The sequence below is a fragment of the Brachycentrus maculatus genome, unplaced genomic scaffold (genome assembly GCF_059751285.1).
Source record: "Brachycentrus maculatus isolate JH-2025_06_01 unplaced genomic scaffold, ASM5975128v1 h1tg000089l, whole genome shotgun sequence".
Lineage (NCBI taxonomy): Eukaryota > Metazoa > Arthropoda > Insecta > Trichoptera > Brachycentridae > Brachycentrus > Brachycentrus maculatus.
In genome coordinates this window covers 559,181-581,228 of record NW_028280843.1, presented here as the reverse complement: position 1 = coordinate 581,228, position 22,048 = coordinate 559,181, and the positions used below count along the sequence as shown (strand labels likewise).

The 22,048-nt window shown below is 31.3% G+C and overlaps 1 protein-coding gene across 4 annotated transcripts in view; it reads right to left on the bottom strand.

The window, feature by feature from the left end:
* ken (zinc finger and BTB domain-containing ken and barbie protein) overlaps window positions 1-18,050 on the bottom strand; it is an 80,062-nt gene extending 62,012 nt beyond the window's left edge. For 2 of the 4 annotated variants that reach the window (XM_088257920.1, XM_088257917.1), the window contains exon 1: window positions 7,128-7,973. The gene's annotated coding sequence lies outside the window, so the exon portion shown is untranslated. Of the gene's footprint in view, window positions 1-7,127; window positions 7,974-17,891 lie in introns of those variants that run through there. The other 2 variants (XM_088257915.1, XM_088257919.1) reach the window with 2 other exon arrangements.
* Between the last annotated feature and the right edge of the window lie 3,998 nt (window positions 18,051-22,048).

Here is a 22,048-nt window from a genome sequence, read left to right as displayed (position 1 = left end):
GATATTCCTAACAAAACTGTTTCAACTTTGTATTTTCACCTTTTGATGAAAAAATCTTTAATTCTTGAAATTAGTCGCGTTGATATTAATAAACTGAATATACAAGGGTGTAATGTTCATATTAATGTTTTTTTGACAACTCAACAAAAATGAAGAAGGATATGGAAGTCTGGGCATTTACGGGGCTTAAGTGATATAAAAAACTCCTATAGTTGGAAATAATCCAGATTTGCGAACAAGAATTTGGACACACTTAAAATGTTGTAAATTTAAGTTATTATATTTATTTCTATTTTATAATTTGCTATTTTTCTCGGTAGTGTAAGCGATAATTTCACTAAAGGATGGTTCTAACTTTTTACTCTTTTCTGGTCTTCGATTTACATTATTCAGTTGGGCAAAAGGTTCAGCTCCCCTGCTCCTATGTGGTAACAAGCCCGCACAGTTGAGCAATACTAGCCGCAGGAAGCCGAGCCTCTCTCTTCAACGAGGAAAGACCTTGGTTCAGTATGCCGCTGACTAGCTCTCCACAGTATTACACAAATGTAGGAAAATAATGAAGTCATCGCTTGTGGAGAATGATCGTGGAAAATGAAGGGAAAACCTACACCAAGGAACTGTACGACCTGTTATTACGGACGCCAACACAAATATATACATATTTTTTTAAATATCTCAACAGAGACGGAAAAGTGTTTTTTATCAAGGTATATATAACTTTAAGTAAAGGCAAGGTAAATTTTCCGCCTCCGTGGTGTAATGGTTAGCGTGTTTATCTACCGTGCTGGAGGTCCCGGGTTCGATTTCCAGGGGGGGGTTGAAAATAAATATGAGTGATCTTACACTCTAATATGTATTTTAATTACTCTTGTTCCTGAAGCACAGGAGTGATCACCTTGCCTTCGTGTAAGTAACGATCAAGATAACACTTTGTGAATGCAATGCAGTGTCCTATGCTCCATTGGGTGCGGTTAGAGAATAAGGTTTTGCAGGACGTATTATCATTGGTACTATGAACCGTTAATATCAGCACTATGAAAAGAGGTATTCGAAATGTGGTTACATTGTAGAATGCTACGCATTCCATGGCCTAATATGGTTAGAATCGCTAATATGCTCCAAAGAGCAAGAGACAAGGTACAGCTGCAGACTGATATTAAGATCCAGGGGGTGTCCTATCTGGGGCATGTGCTAAGAGGAGAGAAGTACGAGCTATTACACTTAATCATAAATGGCAAAATAAAGGAACGAAGAGGTGTGGTCAGAATACAGATCTCCTGGCTCCGAAATATACGAGATTGGACAGAGATCAGGACCATCGAGGTACTGTTTAGAGCTGCCCATGACAAGGATTATAACTCTTAAGTGATAGTCGACGTCAGGGGGAGCTGACATGAAACGCATAGAAAATGATTATCATTGACATGTTTAAGTGATGACTTTATGGACTATGTAACATTAACCACTCTGCTCATGATTGAACGAGTATATTTCTTGATTTTCTATGTAACTATATATTTCATGCGACGAAAAAAACGTTTCACATGCGAATTTGTGGTCACCATCTGTTACGTTCATTTAATTCAACATTGCTATTTGAATATACATAAGTCTTCTTCTTTCTCATCAGTACATCATTACTTAAAATCGTGACCACAGCGATTCATTCCTCAACCCATCGTCCTTGGCTTTTGTAGTAAATCCTGTATGAAATAATAAAATCAATCCTTCAATACAATATATTTAATTGAATCTTAAGAAAAATCTTTCACGATCACACCATATACTGGACACTCTAAAAAATATTATATTTTTATTAAAAATATGAAGTTAAATTTCTTCATCCTTTAATTATACAATTACTACAATAATTGACGAATCTATCATAAAATTAGCCATCAAATGGTACCACTTAGTGTAGATGGAGGGAAATTATTCAAGCAAACCTAATCGGAATATTTAATTCCAAATACCTCATCAAAACTTGATCATTATAAAACATCAAATAATAATAAATCACGAAGGCTTATCTTACTATTTCCGAGGGAATGAAAATTCTAGGAATAATTCATAAATTATAATAATTTCAAAACATTTCACTGAAGGAAAGTACATCAAAATTACGATAATTTTAATCGTAGATTGATACTCTATAACCAAACAAAAAAATCATAATTATGGAAAGTAAAGGTGAAATAAATTTCTAACCCTAATTTATTACATATCTACGAAGATAGATTAGTAAGTTCGCTATTTTTTTCAGGCCATAGGGTATATTAAGCATTAATAAATATTTTAAGGAGGACCACAATGATTACGTCAATAATTAAACAAATAAATTAATTATGTATTTTTTTTAAATAAGAATGCTGGATATTCGATGAAAATAAAAGAGAACTCTCAAAAATATTTGATTATACAGAAATAAAAAAATAATTTTCATATCTCTTCGAAATTTACTTAAATATTCTAATTTGCATTTATCGCAGGTGAGCATAATATTTTTTTAAAAACCACGTTTTGTTTGTTTTAATTATTATTATTATCTACGATTTTTATAAAAATTCTGTAAAATGTGACATTTTACAATTTCTATTAAATCCAAGGAATACATATTTTCAAAAATAACCACAATGATTAATGTTACTTAAGTATCTAAAGCAATCACTTAATCCAGCCAATGTTCTCTTCGTATGAAATAACAAATAACTTGTTCTGTGTTCAGACGTGTATAATCTCAATAATACGTATTTTAAAATTAAGGTAATATTATTACGACTCTTCAAGGAATTGATAATCATAGATGGTAATAATTAATAGTTGTTCAAGTAATAGTGGAAGATAATTATACTTGTTATTAAATCTGTAAAGTAAATAACCGGTTTATACTCAAATTCGCTTAGGTTTATAGATCAAGTACCGGTTTCATAGATCTCGCAATGTCTACTAAACTAAGTGCATTGATATCGAGTAAATTTTATTTAATTTAATAACATATGTATAATTCTATGTTCACCCCTTCATATAAGCAGAGCATGCATTTAACTTTTTTAAGTTTGGCATTTACTAATTTAAATATAAATATTAATAACTCCTAAGTTACAAGACCACTTTTGAGTTTATTAATATAAACTTGAACAGTTTCAAAAACTACAGATGTTCTCATCACGTATTTTACAGATGTTACAAGTATTTTCACCTATTTATCCGCAGTTCTCGAAACTAGTCATGTTTACTAATAAATAGCTTTTACTTTATTTACTTATCAACAAAAACGTAGGGTTATGCGAGAATTTTATTTTTATATATGAGTATTTACTTAAAAACTTACTCGCAATGAAATAATTCATTAAGCGTGTGGCTGCGCTGAAAGCTGGACGTCACTTTACGCTTGATTTTTTGTTTGTTTGTAAGCATGCGATATACATATATTGAAAAAATATTTGAATTATTTTTTTAATTCCTTCCCTTTCAATGACTCTTTCCTTTTCTAAACCACATGTTTACTTCGAAGATTTTTTAAATACAAAAACGGCGTTTTAAGAAAAAGAAGAAAAAAAATCAGTTATGTCAAATGTTACCTGGGTTTAAAGAAAATCAGGTTGGGCCTTAACTACGAAATTCGCGAAAATATATAAGGATTTTTTACCTTCTCCATACATCTTGTACACCACATCTAGCACTTTTTTAGAGTAATAGCAACATCAAATGGTTTTGAAATCCACGAGGATAGATAGACTGCCAAATGCACATCGATACGACACGTGTTTTGTACGCACATTTACTGGAGAATTTACGATAATTCGTGTATCCCACCATTACGTTTCAAGATAAGATTCGTCTATTCGTAGTTGGCGCTCGGTGCTAGAAATAAACACGATAAGAAACCGATGAATGGAGCTCGGTTTCCCGCAAATCAGTGGGAAAGGGAATTGATACAAGAACTGGTGATAAATGAACACAGCTGATAATTTGATACCACTATTGCAGTGGTATCACCAAAGCCTTATTTGTTTTTTTTTTAAATGAGCATAAAAAATTTCTTCTTCTACTTCTTTGTCTTTTTCTCCTCCTTAATCATCAAAATCGTCATAATCATCATCATCATCATCATCATCATCATCATCATCATCATCATCATCATCATCATCTTGATCATCATCGTCATCGTCATCATCTTCATCGTCATCATCATCTTCATTGTCGTCTTCATCGTCGTCATCATCATCATCCTCACCATCATCATCATCATCATCATCATCATCATCATTATCATCATCATCATCATCATCAGCATCATGATCATCATCATCAACATCATCATCATCGTCATCATCATCATCATCGTCATCAATATTTAAGTGATTTAATCCCTTTTTTATTTATTCAATATAACCCTGTACTGGCACCTGAATCGGAGGACTGCGTTTATATAATACAGTGCCCTACGCACCATTTGAATGCGGATAAGGGTTTGAAGAAGAAGAAGGAGACGAATTATCATATGCTGGTTTAAGTGATCACTTTACACACGTGTAGCATTCACCATTCTACCCATGTCAATGGTTAGTTAGTTCCATGTCAAAAATTTGGTTACAACAATCAAGAAATGTAGATTTTCTGTGAATTATTAATTTCATTTTTTAATGAGTTGAAAAATTAAGTGGCAAAATAATAAGTATATATTCCGATACGGATAAGATGATTTTAATTTTTCAATTAAGCCATGAAAAAAACATATGGAGAAATTTAAAAATTTGATGAAATTCGGAAAATGAAAATTTTGAAGAAATTTGACGATTTGAAGAAATTTAAAGACTCGTAAAATTGAATTGAAAATTAAATTGAATAATAAAAATAAAAAAAGTACTGTATGTTACTCTTATTGTAATTCTATTTGATTTTATGTTTACATATTCATGTATTCGAAGTTATTCGAATAAGATCACAATTATTTTATTATCACTCACCTAAGAATCTAATTAGAGGTTGATAATAATTATGTTTTTTTATCCGAAAGTACCTTTTCGAAAACCTTTTTTTAAAGTAAGAAACACTTTTCAATGCGGTGTAAATAAGTAGGTAGTATAAATGTTTATTGAAAATTATGAATTTAATTTTTCTGTCATACTCATTATTAGGAATGTCATAAAACATCATTTTATAAAGCATTGATTTGAACAACAGTAAATGGAGAAGGCTGTTTTTTAAAACTCCCTAACGTAACATCCCCGTAAGGGTAGGCAGAGAAAATAGAACGTAACACCAATCTGTCCTTGCAATCTTCACCTCTTCGACATCCATGCATGTTTCATACATTCCCGCCGATTATTCTGACTCTTGACCTGACCACTATCAAATATTTTAAATACTTGATCATCCCATGTTTTCTCGGTCTTCCTCTAATTCTATTACCAACCACTTTTGCCATAAATTTAAACTTCATTTTTGATTTCATTAATTTGTTTTACTATTCTTTCTACACTCATTCTAACATGCTTAAACCATCTCAACACACCTTCCTTAATTTTATCGATAGTGATTATCTCAGCCTCATATTTTCTTTCCTTGCATTAATTTTTTTCTTAGACATCGTGCTTATCGATGTCTAAGAATAAATAGATTTAAAAAAAAATATTTAATGAAAATGGATTTAATTTTTTTTTTCTTTTTTCTAATTTTTATTATTTAAAATTACTAGGTTAAATCCTTTTTGCATACAAACTTGAGAATAAAAGTGATTACAACAATTTTTTTTTTTTTAATTTCATAGTAAATAATATGAAAGACGTATAAAATGAGCTTTCCTTGAAAAAAATATGTAAAAAATGCCTTTTTCATTTCACGAGTCGCCACTGATTTACGCTATCGGTCGGTAACGTTTACTCATCACCCAAGGGTACATTACATGCTCTAAATAGTGATGTTGTCTATTATTGCGTTACACAAATATTCCGTAATAATATCCCTTATCTTTTGTCTATGACTGCCTAATAGATATCGCCAGCTATGGTCACTTTCATTTAAAAAATACAGCAAAATAATTTTTTATCTTAAGGGGGGAGTTATCCAAAATTTATAATTTTTTTTAAATATAAATTAATATACCACATTACATAATATTTTTAAAATCATATTTTCATATGGTGTATGGAGTGCGTGGAAGTTTTTGGTAAGGGAAGGGTAATTAATTATGAGTATTTCAATGTTTTAAAATTTAGTACATAAACCCCCGTAATGACAAGGTTCTCGTCGAAACCGGTTGGGTAAAGTGTACCAATAAAAAAGTGGTTAGAATAAAGTTGTTTAATTTTATAAAGTTTATAAATTGTGCCACAAAATATCTGCGAAAAACATTCAAGAAATTAATTGATCGTACCTACGAGGAACCTTATGCAGCATATTAGTACAGATAAGGGCGAAATGACGAGATAATGACAATTATAAATTAAAATAGAAATCCTAGACCAGAGACTCGCCTCTTAATGCAATGAACCATTTCCGCGTAGTTAGATAATAAAACAAACACCTTTATCTATAAAACTTACTATTTTCTAGTAATTCTACTATTCTATGTACTGTGAATAATTATCAAAATGACTTATGTATGTATCCTACTTTTTATATCTAAAAGCATTAAAATATTATCTCGCTTCAAAAAATACGAGCTTAGCGAACTGAAGTGTTATAATTTATCAATATTTTAACTATTTTAAGTACCATATACTGAAAATAGTTCGCTAGTAATAAATAATAATAAATACTTTTCTTACTACATACAAGTATGTATGTACATATGTACATACCCATAAGATTATTATGATAATACATATAAGGTACATATAAAATTGAGTGAAGTGAAAATTAATTCATCTAATCTGTTTTCCAGGCGAGTGTTTTTTTTCCTTACTATTTTTTTTTAATTATTGAACCCGATAATCGTACATTACTTTTAAGCGAAAAATATAACATGATGTATATTTTGTTATTTTTTCGTTGTATTAAGTTTAAGGTGATTATAAATATTTACCTTCTTATTTATTTTTGTATTTAGTTACTGGTAAAAATATGAAAGTTTGTAAAAAAACTTGAAGCATTAATAATTTTTAAAATATATGTATACTCACATTTATCAATGAAATATCCGGTTAAAAATCCAATAAAACAAAGTTACACCATTATCATTTCATAAACATGAAAATATTAGGTATTCCTTTTATTTTTAACACACTTCGTTCAAAACCACTTTTCAGCACCAAAATCACTGATTTCTGTTTTCACTGTTGCACATCCAAAGTAATCCAACTCCCACTTCACTATCCAAGGTTTCTAGTAATCCAGGGGAATCAATACACCACTCGATTTTCACAGTATTATAATTATTTCTCAATATTGCACATTTCACCAATAATATTTATTTTTATCAATTTATTTTAGATTTCAATATCCATTTCTTTCCGAGAGATATTTTAATTTTTTGAAATCGCAACAATTTCTTAAGGCACATGCTGTTTTCGAATCACGAGATTATTGGACTGAATACAATTTGTACGTTACACTGGGGAAACAATTTTTTCGTGAAAATGCCATTTATGAAAATACATTTTTTTTAGAATTGTTATAGCACGTTATTTAAAAAAATGTTTGTAAATAGCTAGAGTTGAAAGATAGTAGTAATAACGTAAACACGCCCCGAAATTTGGGCCACCTGGTTGGTATACGAGCAGTCGAGTTTCGCAACTCTGCACGAAAGTAAATACAAATTTCAACACGAGCTCAGAGCTGCAGCGGTCGTACGAGACTATGGGACCGAGCGGACTAGAAGTTCCGAACGTACTATGCTACTGCTAGACACGGACTATTCGCTCGCGCCATGCCCCGACATTCGGACGTTCTCCTCCGTACGAAATCTCACTGCGACTGGACCAAATATATGGGTTACTATTATACGGCAATCCTGCGCCGACCTTTTTTTGTTTCTTTTTTCTATAGCACCGCGCCTGGCCGAGAGATCGCCTTGCACAATGTGTTTATTAGTTTCCTCCGAGAAATGGGCTCCTTCTGGTGGGAATACACACTTCGTATAATCAAAACCTATACTCGTAGATTAATTACGTCAGTTTACACTAGCCCTCGGATCCGCCGAGTTTACTTTTTTAACACAAACAACGCCGATACCTACTATTTTAAGTAACCTGGTTTAATTTGGGATCTTACGATTTAAAATCGAAAACATTTCGATTTCCTAACCTTTTTTTTTTTTTAAATAAAATTTTACTTTTTGAACTTTTTCCTGATATATCCTTCAGTTATTCTTAAATAGGATTTGTAAGTTTTTCTGATTTAATTTAAAATAGTAAAAAATATAATTTCTTAATATATGTTTTGGAATACAATTTTACTTTTTGAACCTTTTCCCTATATATCGGCTGTCCAAATTTAAAACACAGTAAGGGACATTTTTTCGTAGTAGGTTTTTTTTGCATTTATGGACTAAGTAGAGTCTACTTAGTCCAAAAATGCAACAAAAAAAAACTACTACAAAAAAATGTCCCTTACTGTGTTTTAAATTTGGACAGCCGATATCCTTCAGGTATTCTTAAATACTATTAAAAGTTATGCGTACGAGTTTTCAAAATTTACTTTAAGAACACAAACAACACCGATATTTACAATTTTAATTAACCAGGTTCAATTTAGGATCTTACAATTTAAAATCGAAAAAATTTCAATTTCTTAATCAAATTTTTTTCAAATAAAATTTTACTTATTGAACTTTTACCCGATAAATCTTTCGGGTATGCTTAAAAAATATTTGAAAATTATTCGTATGAAAATGCATTACAGATTACACTCATTTAAAAGACTTTTGTTCAAATAACATATTTTCTTAATATAATTTATTTTAATAACGCATGACCTGATTTTAGCAAATCTAAATTTATATTAAGGATACTTTTCATCAAAACATCCTTAACTTGAATTTAACTTTTTATTAACTGATTCGGCAGTCACTTTGTGGTAATATCCGTACACTTTTTATTTAAATTTCACACTGTAAATACCACTATTAATCGTTTGTATTTTAAAAAATGTCTTTGATACTATCAAATAAACACATAGACCCAATTGTTTAATATCGTAAATTATTACATTATCATATTGCACTTTCATTTGTGAAGTTGACCAAGTACTTGCATTATCATTTAATATCATAGTTTATGTAGGTACCTACATATTATTTCCGCATATATATAATATAATTAGCGAGTTGAATTATTTGTATGTTTTTAAATGGCTAAGGTCGTAAATTAAATATTAATGTTGTATCCTGCACAGTACATATATGTATTTTAATTATCAATTGGTTATTCGCTCTGTGACGTTTAATTGTTGTTATAATTGTGTTATTTGATATAAAACAAATTATTCACTGATATTGATTTTGACAGAAACTCACTTTTTTTCAGAAACATCCTTGCACAGGGTGAATGCCAAATAAAAAAATTAAATAAAAAAATATGTGATAACTTGAATAACGTCTGTTTTCGAATTTGCGTTTTAAATGACGACTGTTAAAAATTTAACCAACTAACCATCACGCCGCTTCCTGCAGGGGAAGGCATAGAGAATAGAACGCCATACTACTCTGTATTTGCAAACATTATTCGCAAATTCCACATTCATACATCTCCCCATATATACCTGCCGATTATTTCGACTTCTGACGTGACCGCTTTCATATGTGTATCCGCTGTTGATATTTGTGTTTTATGTATTGCATTTTAAAATGTCATTACGAAGTTTGTGATTTGATAGGTGAAAAGAGATCTATCCATTTCGTTTTCGATTGAAGCATAGAATAGAACGTAATTAGTGATTTAGTATCGAGAGCACAAAAGAATGAAATCTTGAATAATGGAATAATCGGTCCAGTATCACGCCTTAGTTCGCCGCCCAGTCGAGCGTGCGGCGGATATAGGATACCGTCGATACTGTATTGTAATGGATGCCAGTGTTAGTCATATGGGAGAAATTCAAGCATGCATGTAGCATGACATATTAATGGCTCATGGCTCGCTGGTATATGTGTCAGCCGCCTATCCAGAACTTCTGTCAAGGACGATCGGTACCTACTGCTGCCGTCGCGCGGGCGCGCTCAACAAATGGCGCGCATTTTCTTTTTACGCGGGAAACAAATAAACCGAACATGTTTGTATTTGAATTGACTATTCATATAGGTATGCATTTTTATTGCAATTACTTTACCTTTTCTTCTTTCTATTTCTCTTCACTGCATTTAATCGTGTTCATTTGTTTGTACTTAATTGGGTTGTGTGAGATGCATTCGTCAAATATTTAAAACATCTTTTTAATACCAAAAAAATGAAATTAAAAAAAACATTACAAAAAAGGTCTTAAAGATTTTTTTAAATGATAAACTTAACAATAAATTATTTAGTTTTCAAAACCGATCAATTACTATTTCTCCCTGCAATTGTTTATAAGTTCTCCAGATATATCTAAGTCTTCTATTTTTAATTTAAGTTTTACTTAGTAAATACCACTATTTCCTTAAATGTATTGTGACGCGTGTTTCGATGCATTCCGCATCATTTTCAAACACCGTATGTTTGAATTAAAAATGGATACACTTTACCACAAAGTGACTGCCGAATCACTCAACCTTTTATTTTATTTTATTCCACTCCTTTTCATTCATCGTTCAATTTGTGTAATAACACTTTTAAAATATTATCCTTTGACGTCCATCTAGCAGGACTTATTTAACATTTTGTCATACAGTATTTTCCTGTAATCTTAAGTGGGAAAAGTCAGTGACTGACCAACGAGTCATTTTATTTTATTTTTTAAGCACAGGAGTTTTTCAGGGTAGAATGAAATCTCTACTTCTCTTTATCATCTTTATTGACTCAATTTCTACACATTTGAACTTATCTTACTACTAGGCCGTTGAAACATCGCTCACTCCTTTAAAAAATGTCATAATATCAAAAAACTCGATTTTTCAGGAGATCATTTTTAATGTTTAAAAATATAATAAAATGTATTAAAAATAAATTTGAAGCCACTTATTGAACTTTTTACTGCGCAACAGATCTTTTTAGATAAAACCGTAATGTTTTTTTTTCATTTGAAAAATAATTAGTATATTTATAAAAATAATTAAACATTTCATTTTATTCAAAATGCAAAAACAACACTTTCTGCCCTATAGCGGGTAAATATCAAGTTTAAAATATGCCGCTTTTGCTGGGATATAGTACATTTTCTGGGCATTCCGAAAACATGCACAACTGAAAATTGACGATTTTTTAAATATATGATGTTGTTGAAAGGAGTGAGCGACATGTGCCGTTAATCTTTAGCTCTATCGTCATACCGATTCGAAAAATATTTGCATTCTGATAAGAACTTTACATACCGATCTTGATTCAATTTCATATTGGTTGAAAGGTAATGGTTTATTGATTTATCAACAACAACGATAAACCCTAGTGATTGTTATATAAAGTCAAAGTTTTTTTCTTCTACTTTGTCTCTTCACCACTATTTGACTACTTTATAGTATTATTCACAGACCCAATACAACAAAATATATTGTCGAGAATCTTATCTTATATACCATTCTAATCATGGTGTATGTTCTCAGGAAAAAACAATGTTTAATTCCTTGCCTTACAACATTATTTAATAATTATTTTTCATCTTAGCTACTATGCTCTGAAATGAATGAAAAATTCACATTCTCTGGTTACACTGAGGATAAGGATTATTTTATTCACGTGAAACCCATATATTATATCATTCCTCCTTTTTGGATCCTCCTTAACTTCTTACCTGACCCTACTGCTTATGCATTCCTTTCTATTATCAATTCAGAGTCATTAAGATATAATATTAATATAACTTAATCGTTTCAACTGCAATTTTTCATAATTAACATTATATTATTCTACTTTTATGTAAGTACATATATATAAGTGCTATCTAATCAATAATTTCATGTAGCTATGTATGCTAAAAACCTTGACCACTGTCACTGATCGGTTTGTGGTTGGTTGAAAGATATTGCTTCATAGTATTAAGCCTGATAATCGTCATATATATCGACGATAAGTTTTAAATTAAAATACAGTTTTATACAAAAAAAGTCATTTTACATTAATAAACGAATGTCAAAATCAACTTATTTCCAGTTGTGGTATTAGAACCGTATTAAACTATGTAAAACATATTACAGGATGCACCATTATATCAAACATTAATTGCTTTAGGCTCACAGTTATACGATGGTAAAGGAGTGAATCTGTGTTGCATGGATGCAAGATGCAGATATTGCATTCAGCCGATTGAATGACATTTCAAAGCGTGAAGGAAAACCGTCCATAGCCCAACCGCTAATTGAGATGAACGATGTACCATGATATACCAAGAGAAGTGGAGAATAATAATAATTGGCTAGCGCTAAAATTGTATGCACGGTTGAGAGAACATGACATCATGTCTCTATTGTGAGATTTTATTCATCCGAGAGAAGGAAAAATCATACAAGTGCATAATACCTAATACCACACAGTATTTGTATTCACGTATCGACGCCTATGAAAATGTATCTAGTATGGACGATATCGAGGGCTTACTGCAAAAAGTCACTTACGAATAATTTGTAGGAATTTAAGTTGGATTATTTACATAAAACTCTAATACACATTTTAACACGTAAATGACTGTTGTACTGAAAAATGTAGAAGAAATTGTAAAATACGAATAGGCATTTTTCACTATATAAATATTGAATTTAACGCACTCTACGTCTGTAAAAAGGTTATTTTAACACTCTTTTTATGTTTATAATATCCCATATAGTTATTAATTTCATCCTTAATTTTCATTTGCAAAATTGGCTTCCTCAAAACCGGTAATTTCGTAAGCTGACAATAAATTTCATCACTGGAGTGATGCATTATTTTTAATATTGGTAATGCCATAGATAGAAATAGAAGGACGATTGCCCGTAATATATTCTTGCTTTAATTTAATTGTAGGTTTTACTTGGTTAATACCACTATTAGAAATAGTGGTATTTCCCAAGTTAAACTTAAATTTAAAATGGACGGATAACAAGAAAACGATTGCAACCGTTTACGTTAGACAACTATTTTAATTTACTATTATGGTAAATTTACTATTATGGTTTTATCAATAAACGTCTCACCTTGCAAGGGTTAAAATATTTCAAATAAGTTTTACTCGGCAACAAAATATTAAGGACTTACGATACTAGTGCTTAAAGGTACCTATATCATACACACACAACCCAAGTATTAATTTTTAGATCATTCAATGGATCGCTTACAAACGGCCTTCCGATTCTTCGTTATTCTTTGTCAGGTAAATATTGAGGACGCTCTATTGTCTTGAATAACAAATACAATTGTTGAACTCTATACAAAAATGTGTTTTCACTTCAATAGAGAAAAAAAAAACAAGATTTATAACAAAATGTATGATTTTTGCACGGTACTCCACAATTCAATGATAAGTATTATTTATTTGTTTTTAAAATTAAAGATAATTGAAAAGAATCTAATATATGCAGTATTTTTAAAGAAAATCCATTTGTATGTTGTTAATTACACAAAATTATTTTTATTGTAAAATATTTGGTTTGTTAATACAATTTCTAAATGTATGCTTTTCATAAAATAATATGGATTTATGTATTTCTCTTTGTATTTAGAAAATGAATTCTGTCATATGTAATCGAATAGCTAGTGTTAATATAAGTCAAATATGTGGGATCAAATGTATATATATATTGTCGAATTATTATTTTTTTCTGAAAATTTTCTGATTTTTTTAAATAAATATATTTACTACAGTTAACTTTACGTAAATCATATAAACATTCAAAATAGTCAATACCTCCTGCTATTATTTTTTGCTTCTAATCTATTTTATCTTATGCTTTCCATCTTGAATTTTAAAAATATATTACATTCATTTAACTAAGCCTTAAAAAATATCATTTAATCATTAATATTTAGCTAATAAAAACAAGTTTTATTCATTTTTGAAAGTAGTTTTGAAAGTCCTAGCAATCATAGCGTCACAAAAAGATTGGAGCGTAATCTTTTATACCGAAATAATTTATCTCCGTTGTTTTCCACTCATATAAGCATATACAATATGCTAAGGGTTCATTTATACCATGTAAATTTATAAACAATATTGTTAAACGATTGATACTAAACACTGAAATTTGCATTCAAGTTTAATTAAATCGTAGCCATTTTCATCAGTCTATTGAGCTTTTTTTCTAAATTACGTACGTGTACGTCTAACAATAATAATATTTAAGTATGGGTAGGTAGGTACTCATTTACCTTTAAAGGATAATGTTGTCAATTGCATTAGATAAACAAAATTCATAGACAATAAAGAATTCGTAATATTGTGATTATTTTCACCAGGTACCTGCATAAAACTCTACTCTATGGTTCTTCTTTATTTATTATGGGATAATATTTTTTATTATTTTACACTTGACATAACATACCCAGAGGCAGATCTTTTTTTTAAAGACATTTAAATAACGTATTTTCGAATCATAAAAAACTCCAACTTCTGGAGTTTTACTGATATTAAGAATATTAGAATGTATTTATGTGTTATGCGTATATACTTCAAATAAAATATATTTTAAAAAATTACAATAAAAAATAATTTATGTGATTATATTTATGAAGACGAAATCAATATTAATTTTACATTCTTACTGAATAGATAGTCAATTGATAAATTATATACGACACAATTTACTTCGGAAAGAAAAATAATATAAATTAGTGTACACATAAAATAGGGACATTACTTCCCATTTCGCTGTTTTCGTAAAACATGTTCGCCCGATATTTCGCTCACTGCAAAATTGGGCACCTGCTCAGGATTAAAATTAAAAAAAAGTCTAAGTCCGCCACTGATTTGCCCGAAATATCTTGAAATATTACATATTCACTGTAATGAAATTGCCATAATGAATATGAATTATCGTGGTAAACCAGAAATATACATTGCTTTGTGTATAAAAACCAGAATAGTTGGTTTTATTTTTATCCACTTGCAAAATTACGACAAGAAACAGGTTATGTTTTAACTTTGGAGAGAGACGTCAACGAGGCGATAGCATTTGGCTTATTAACAACTATTGTGTACGAGTATAGTACCTACCCACAATATGCATAAATTCTCATAATGTGGGTACAATCCTGACTTGACTTGTGCAAGAAATACCTACATTTCTACAACACATAAATATATATTTTTAAAATATCAAATTAAAGAACCTCCCGATCAAAATTCCTTCTTGATTCAGGATATGAAACATATAAATTTAATATCACGTAATATCATATAATATTTTTACACACATTAATATATGTTTACATATATATACATATATATATATATATATATATATATATATATATATATATATATATATATATATATATATATATATATATATATATATATATATATATATATATATATATATATATATATATATATATATATATATATATATATATATATATATATATATATATATATATATATATATATATATATATATATATATATATATATATATATATATATATATATATATATATATATATATATATATATATATATATATATATATATATATATATATATATATATATATATATATATATATATATATATATATATATATATTTATATATATATATATATATTTATATATATATATATATATATATATATATATATATATATATATATATATATATATATATATATATATATATATATAAAAATATATATTTATTTGACTATGAACATTTCTTTCTTCACTCATCCGTTCCACATGCCTAAACCATCGCAACACACCTTTCTTAATTTTACGTTTATTTAAATTATTACTCAAGGATACGTTATGTTATATAAAGTTGTTGTCTATTTTTGTGTAGAGGAGAGCTGCATAAAAAATATTGTTTTCAATTGAAATGAACGAAAGCAAGTTAATTTTCCAGCAATATAAATTTTAGTGACCTTGTAATGCTGAAAATGCCCTTTCAAGACGCAACAAGAACTCACGTATTGTTATTAAAAATCCAAAATAAAATCATATTTTTTTTTAGAATTACGCCAGAAAATATAAACTATATGACGAACATTACATGGGCGCAAAACATATTCGGTCGGTAACGTGTACTCATCACCCATACATTACATATGCTCTAAAGAGTGTTGTATATTATTGTGTTGTACAAATATTTCATAATAATATATCAATATCCCTTATAATATTCCTTATCTATTGTCTATGACTGCCTAATACATATCGCCGGCTAATAGTTACTTGAATTTAAAAAATAGCCATATATATTTTAATTTACTAGTTTTTATATTTCCCATTTCTTAAAATAGATATTGATATACCATATTAACAATACCTCAATTGAAAATTGTATTTATTTTTGTACTATTTTCAATATTCTATACCCAATTATGTAAATTATAAGGCTAGCTAATGTTCTAGTTATAGTAATTTTAGTGACCTTGGTAGGGAATTTGAAAATGTCCTTTGAAGGAGTAAAACCTATTTGCTAAAATATGTAGAAACTTCAAGTAATTTTTTATTATTTTTGTTAGAGAAACTGCATGGCATAGATAGTCGTAAAGTAAAGTAATGCTTAGTTAAGTTCAGTTTCGAGAGCCAGTAGTGTTAGGTTTGAAGCCGCGATATTCATTGCGATACAACTACCCCCACTACGAGTAATATTGAACTGAAAGTGAATTGAATACACACGGCAATGCTTTTAATGAGGTCGGCGGCAGGTTGTAACATATTTTTTGTATCGAGCAATTCCACAATTTTGCACAATTTATTGTTTCGAAGGCGCCTTGCACAAAGCGCTACTTCGGTTGCATTAACATTAGAAACCGTGGCGTTTCCTTTCAACGCCGATTAGAAAACGGCACCGAATATTTCTGCGCGACTGGCTATCCTTCCGATCGCAATTTGCAACAGCTGTTTGTTGTATCAACATGTTCAGCGTTTGGCCAACGTTCGACACCAGTTACGGCAGACCCACGCTGTCGCGAAGGACATCGGCGAGGAAAACTTATCGATCAATATCTGATTTTCGTTAGAGCATCGGGTGTGGCGCAATATCGATGCCGAGTTATAATTGAACATGCATTGTCTATGAGGTAATAGCGATCATTCCCAACACGCTTCCTATCTCCGCTTCGAGAAAACGGTGAGAACAAATGTCTCACTCGTGTTCCCAGCCCGGTAAGAAAATTACAAAAGCTTCGTAGAATGTAAAAGTGCCGGCACTATCCGAGTAACATTCACCAGTTGCCGCAAACCGTATCGCGGTGTGGCCGTTCTCATTAGGGCACAGTCGAACTGCGAGCTGCGTAGAGACCGAGAGCCGAGCGCTCGCCGAGGAGAGTTGCTCAACTTTTAGTTTTCAATCTCCAATTCAAAAGGGCAGCATGCGGCGGGTCTGTAGGGGAAGCGAGGGGGGAAGGGGGACCGTGGCGCAATCAGCCCTCTCGCGAAGAATTCTTACTAAGGTAAACCTGACAAGATGATCCATGGCTGCCTATTTAACAATATACCCTACGGTCGCAGAAGCGGCTGTGTACGAACAGATTTTTTCAGCAGGATTAAATCTCTCTGTATCTTTCTCAACGTTTCCTGAAAGGTTTTTGTGGGTCCATAAAAGGGTAATACGTTGCGAGTTGAGTGTTACTATGACTATAGTGGTCCGCTAGACCGCTGTCGGGTAGGGTACGTGACGCACCTATTAGCGAATGCCGATGTTTCGGCGGTCGGGCAGGCAGGCAGGTAGGTAGGTAGGTAGGTAGGTACGGGTAGAGGCTTCACTATCACTGCACTGCAATCCGTGAGGGGGGCACTCGGCACTCGCGGGAGGGGGCGGCCCATGCGAGAGGCGCGCGGCTCGGGGCTCGGGCGCGCGCGGACTGCGGCCCGCCGCTCCGCCGGACCGCGCCATGAAAGTAAAAGTGATCGTCGGGGGCGGGGCGCGGGGGGCGCGGGGACGCTCCCCTCTCTCGGTGCATTTCTCCCACTTTCGTCCCTTTCTTTCTCCACCCCGGTTTCAAGGTCGGCGCTCGGCGCTCCTCACCTTTCGCTTTCGGCCCCCCGCCCCTCGCTCCCCGCCCCGCGCCCCGCGGACGTTGCGACAGTGTCCGGAACCGGGTCACGCATAAATCGCCTCGCGTTACGCAAGGAGCGGTTTCGTCACCGCGGAGGGCCGAGATGCGGCGGCGGGGCGGCGCGGGGCGGGGTAGGGCCCGACTGGGCACATGTGCGTGTGGCACTCTGCTCTGCGGGTGACGTCACCGCGGACACTTTCCTCCCAACGAAAACAATACTCCTCCGACACAGTAGCTCTTCGAAACACCCACACAATCATTAACAAACGAATATGAATTACTTGCGTCGTTGTTCAAAGACTTTCCTCGTTACTTGTCTCACTGCACTTTCCTCATTATGTTATGTTTTGAAATTGATCTGATTTATTTTCGGTAAATTAAAATGCTGTTAATTTGTTTTATTATATTATTATTTGCCAGTCATCCATTGAGAGGATGTTTCTGCCAGTGAAGATTATTTGTATTATTATTATAAACGAAACAGTTTTAAATAAAAATAACAATAAAAAAATCGTAGTTTAAATGCTTGTTTAGCTTTATCATTTAAGAAATTATGAATGTGACCTCAAAAGGAATAATGCTTACAAAAAAGTTATACAGCTGATACTCACCCCCGTATCCCACCCTTATCCAGTTAAAAATCATCATTCTCCATCAAATTGACAGAGCTCCACAACCATATATCAAAAAACGACAGCAAACGCAGCCAATTTCCGTCATGTTTAACGAGATTTTTAATGACAATTTGTACTCATACAAATTGTCATTTTACAATACTCCAGGAATAGTCTTTGGTGTTTTTGTTTTTCCATTGGTCGATTTGAAATTTAGATAACTTTTTTCAAGACTAGTTGCATGTTTTAGAGTTAAGTTTAATTTTCAAAATGTATGGTTTTAATCTGCTAAATCGTGGGAAAAAAACGGAAACAATTTTTTTTTTATGAAATTTTTAAACTTTTTTTTCAAACCAAACTTACTTTAAATCCCAAATATCAGTGACTGATTTACAATTATTTTATTTAACCGTAGACTTGAAATATATTTATATTAACTGTCAAAATGTATGGTTTTAACCTGCTTAATCGTAAAAAAAATCAGAAGCAAAATTTTTGTTTTTTAAAATTGGTTAACCTGTTTTTGTTTCCAAGCTTACTTACTTTAAATTCACAAATATCAGCAACTGATTTTTAACTGTAGACTTAAAATATCGCGAGGTCGATTCCAAAGAAATGATAATGCTTAAACTGCATAGTGTAGATTTATAAGCTTACTTCTATTCTATAACACAAAAAAGGGATTTAGTTTTTTTACTTCCCAACAACGAATCTAGAATAGGTTTTAAAATGCCAAAGTCATAAACATAAATATCAAAATTAAGATGTAAATTTTAAGTTATTTTCACAACGTAGTTAACGTGTTATCCATCCATTGTAATCGACTACCATATCCACAAATCATCAGCAAAAGTCTCTATTGCTGAAAGTTCTTTTCTCAAGGACCCCTTAATTTTCGTCTTCCGCGTACATAATTTATTTAAGTATGAACACTTACTTCGACTATATGTGGGTAACTCAAAAACGACAGAATTTTCGTATGTATGTATGTTAGGTACTTACATACATAACAAGTTTGTATGATTTATATAGGTATACACGATTACGTGTAATTACTATCGCCTCTCATGGACGAAAAACCTTGACTAGTTTTCCTATATTTTTTTAAAACAATAAAGTAATTTCGTCTGACGTACGTTTGATACAATGACTTTTGCTACTTTTATACCTGCATGAAATTGGTTTGTATTTTCTAAAATTTATTTTATGTATAATTTAGTTGAGATTTTAATAACTGATTTTAAAAAGAACATACTCGTATCTCACTCAATTTAAATATTTCCTTTTCTACATATTATATGACAAGTTTTAGTTTCTCGTGTTGCATTTAATTTAAATATTATAAGAATATTCCCAATATTTTAAGTGAGTCCAAATCTTTTCTTTTTTCCTCTTTAGCCTTCTGTCCTCCGCTGCTGGATATTAGGTCTCTTTCATTTTTTTCGGTCTCTTCCATTTTTTTTCGGTCTGTTGGTGTTTGCAGCCAGTTTCCACCCCCGCAGCAGGACCATCTTTTTTGAGGTCTTTTGACGCCTCTTTTATTCTCCCAAGGTCTCCATCTCAAAATTTTACGGGTCCATCTTATGAGGGTCCTGTCTTGTAACATGTCCTGCTCATTGCCACTTGAGTCTTACCACGCGATCTATGATACCCGCTATTTTGGTTTTGTTCCTAATCTCTTCATTTCTTATTTTATCTCTCAGTCTTAAACCAAACATGGATCTTAATAAGGATCCCCATGTGCATTTGCGCTTCTCTGTTTTTTTTTGTTAGAGCCATAGTCTCTGGTGCATATGTATATCGAAATAATTCTTCACAAATCTGGGTTTCTCTACTTACGAGTTATTTTACATTTTTGGCATCTCAACATGGATAAAGAATAATACGAAGAATAATAAGTCTGAGAATTCATAAGGCTTATGACTTGTCATAGGCTGGTAAGGAGAACCAGTAGGAATATGCCTGGATCGGTGATGACGGAGCCATTTTAAGAAAGTCCTGTTGAAAATATTAAATTAAAGGAAGGCATGATCCTACTAACAATGCTCACAACTAAAGCATATCTTCGCAAATTTGTACTAATAAACATTAAAAAATATGATTTAAAAAGATTGATATAAATATTGGTCAAAAATATGTAAAAAATGCAATAATGTGGACACAGTACAATATAACATACATTGAGATAGTATTTTATGAAAGTGGCGCTATATAAATTATCCAAAATTATTATTATTATTACTACATAATTGGACCATATACTGTTACTGTACTTTAAAAAAATAGTCCTTACAATTTATAAAATAAAAGGGAATTAATTCATTATTACATCCTAAGAAATACAATTTTGATTTGGAAAAAAAATATTACGTACGCACTCGATTTCATACATTTAATTAAATTAATCCATCTTTTAAAATGAAACACTTTATTGTCTAGATTTATAACCGGACTATAAAATATAAAATGTATTGAAATCTTTTAATTGACCTCATTTCCACAGTATTAAAAATAAAATTTTAACGCTACTAGTTTTTAACATTTTATTTAATATATGATACACATCTGAACACCTTTCACGTTAAATTTATTGACACAATTTAAAATATTAGCCATATCAAATATTTCAAGAACTGTTGTGAAATTTCAAAATTCAGTATTCGATAACGTATATTAGACCCACGATTTCAGAACCTTCCAATGGTTTTATTATTTTATAACCGATTTTCTAATCAGCTCATGTTTAAACTATTTAGCCTTATTTATTTACTATCTAAGTTCTAAGTAAACAAGATAAACTTAAAATTTGGTGAAGGTTATTAGGTAATATTTGAACCAAAACTGTAACTAGTTTCGCAAGCGCCTCAAATTTCCTTCTTTATCACTATAATTGATTATCTCTCTGGCCTTGTGTAAATGATCAAATATGGATCATTTCATTTTTGATTAAAGTTTTACTCGGTGAATACCACAAAATAATTATTCAACAAGTAAAACATATTATTTTTTGACATCTCATCAAAGATGAAGAAGAATATGGAAGTCTGGGCATTAACGGGGCTTACGACCGTCATAGGCTGGTTTAAGTGATCACTTTACACACGTGTAACATTCACCAATTCTACCCATTATTGACAACCACACTACTCAAATTCTTGGAAGTTCTA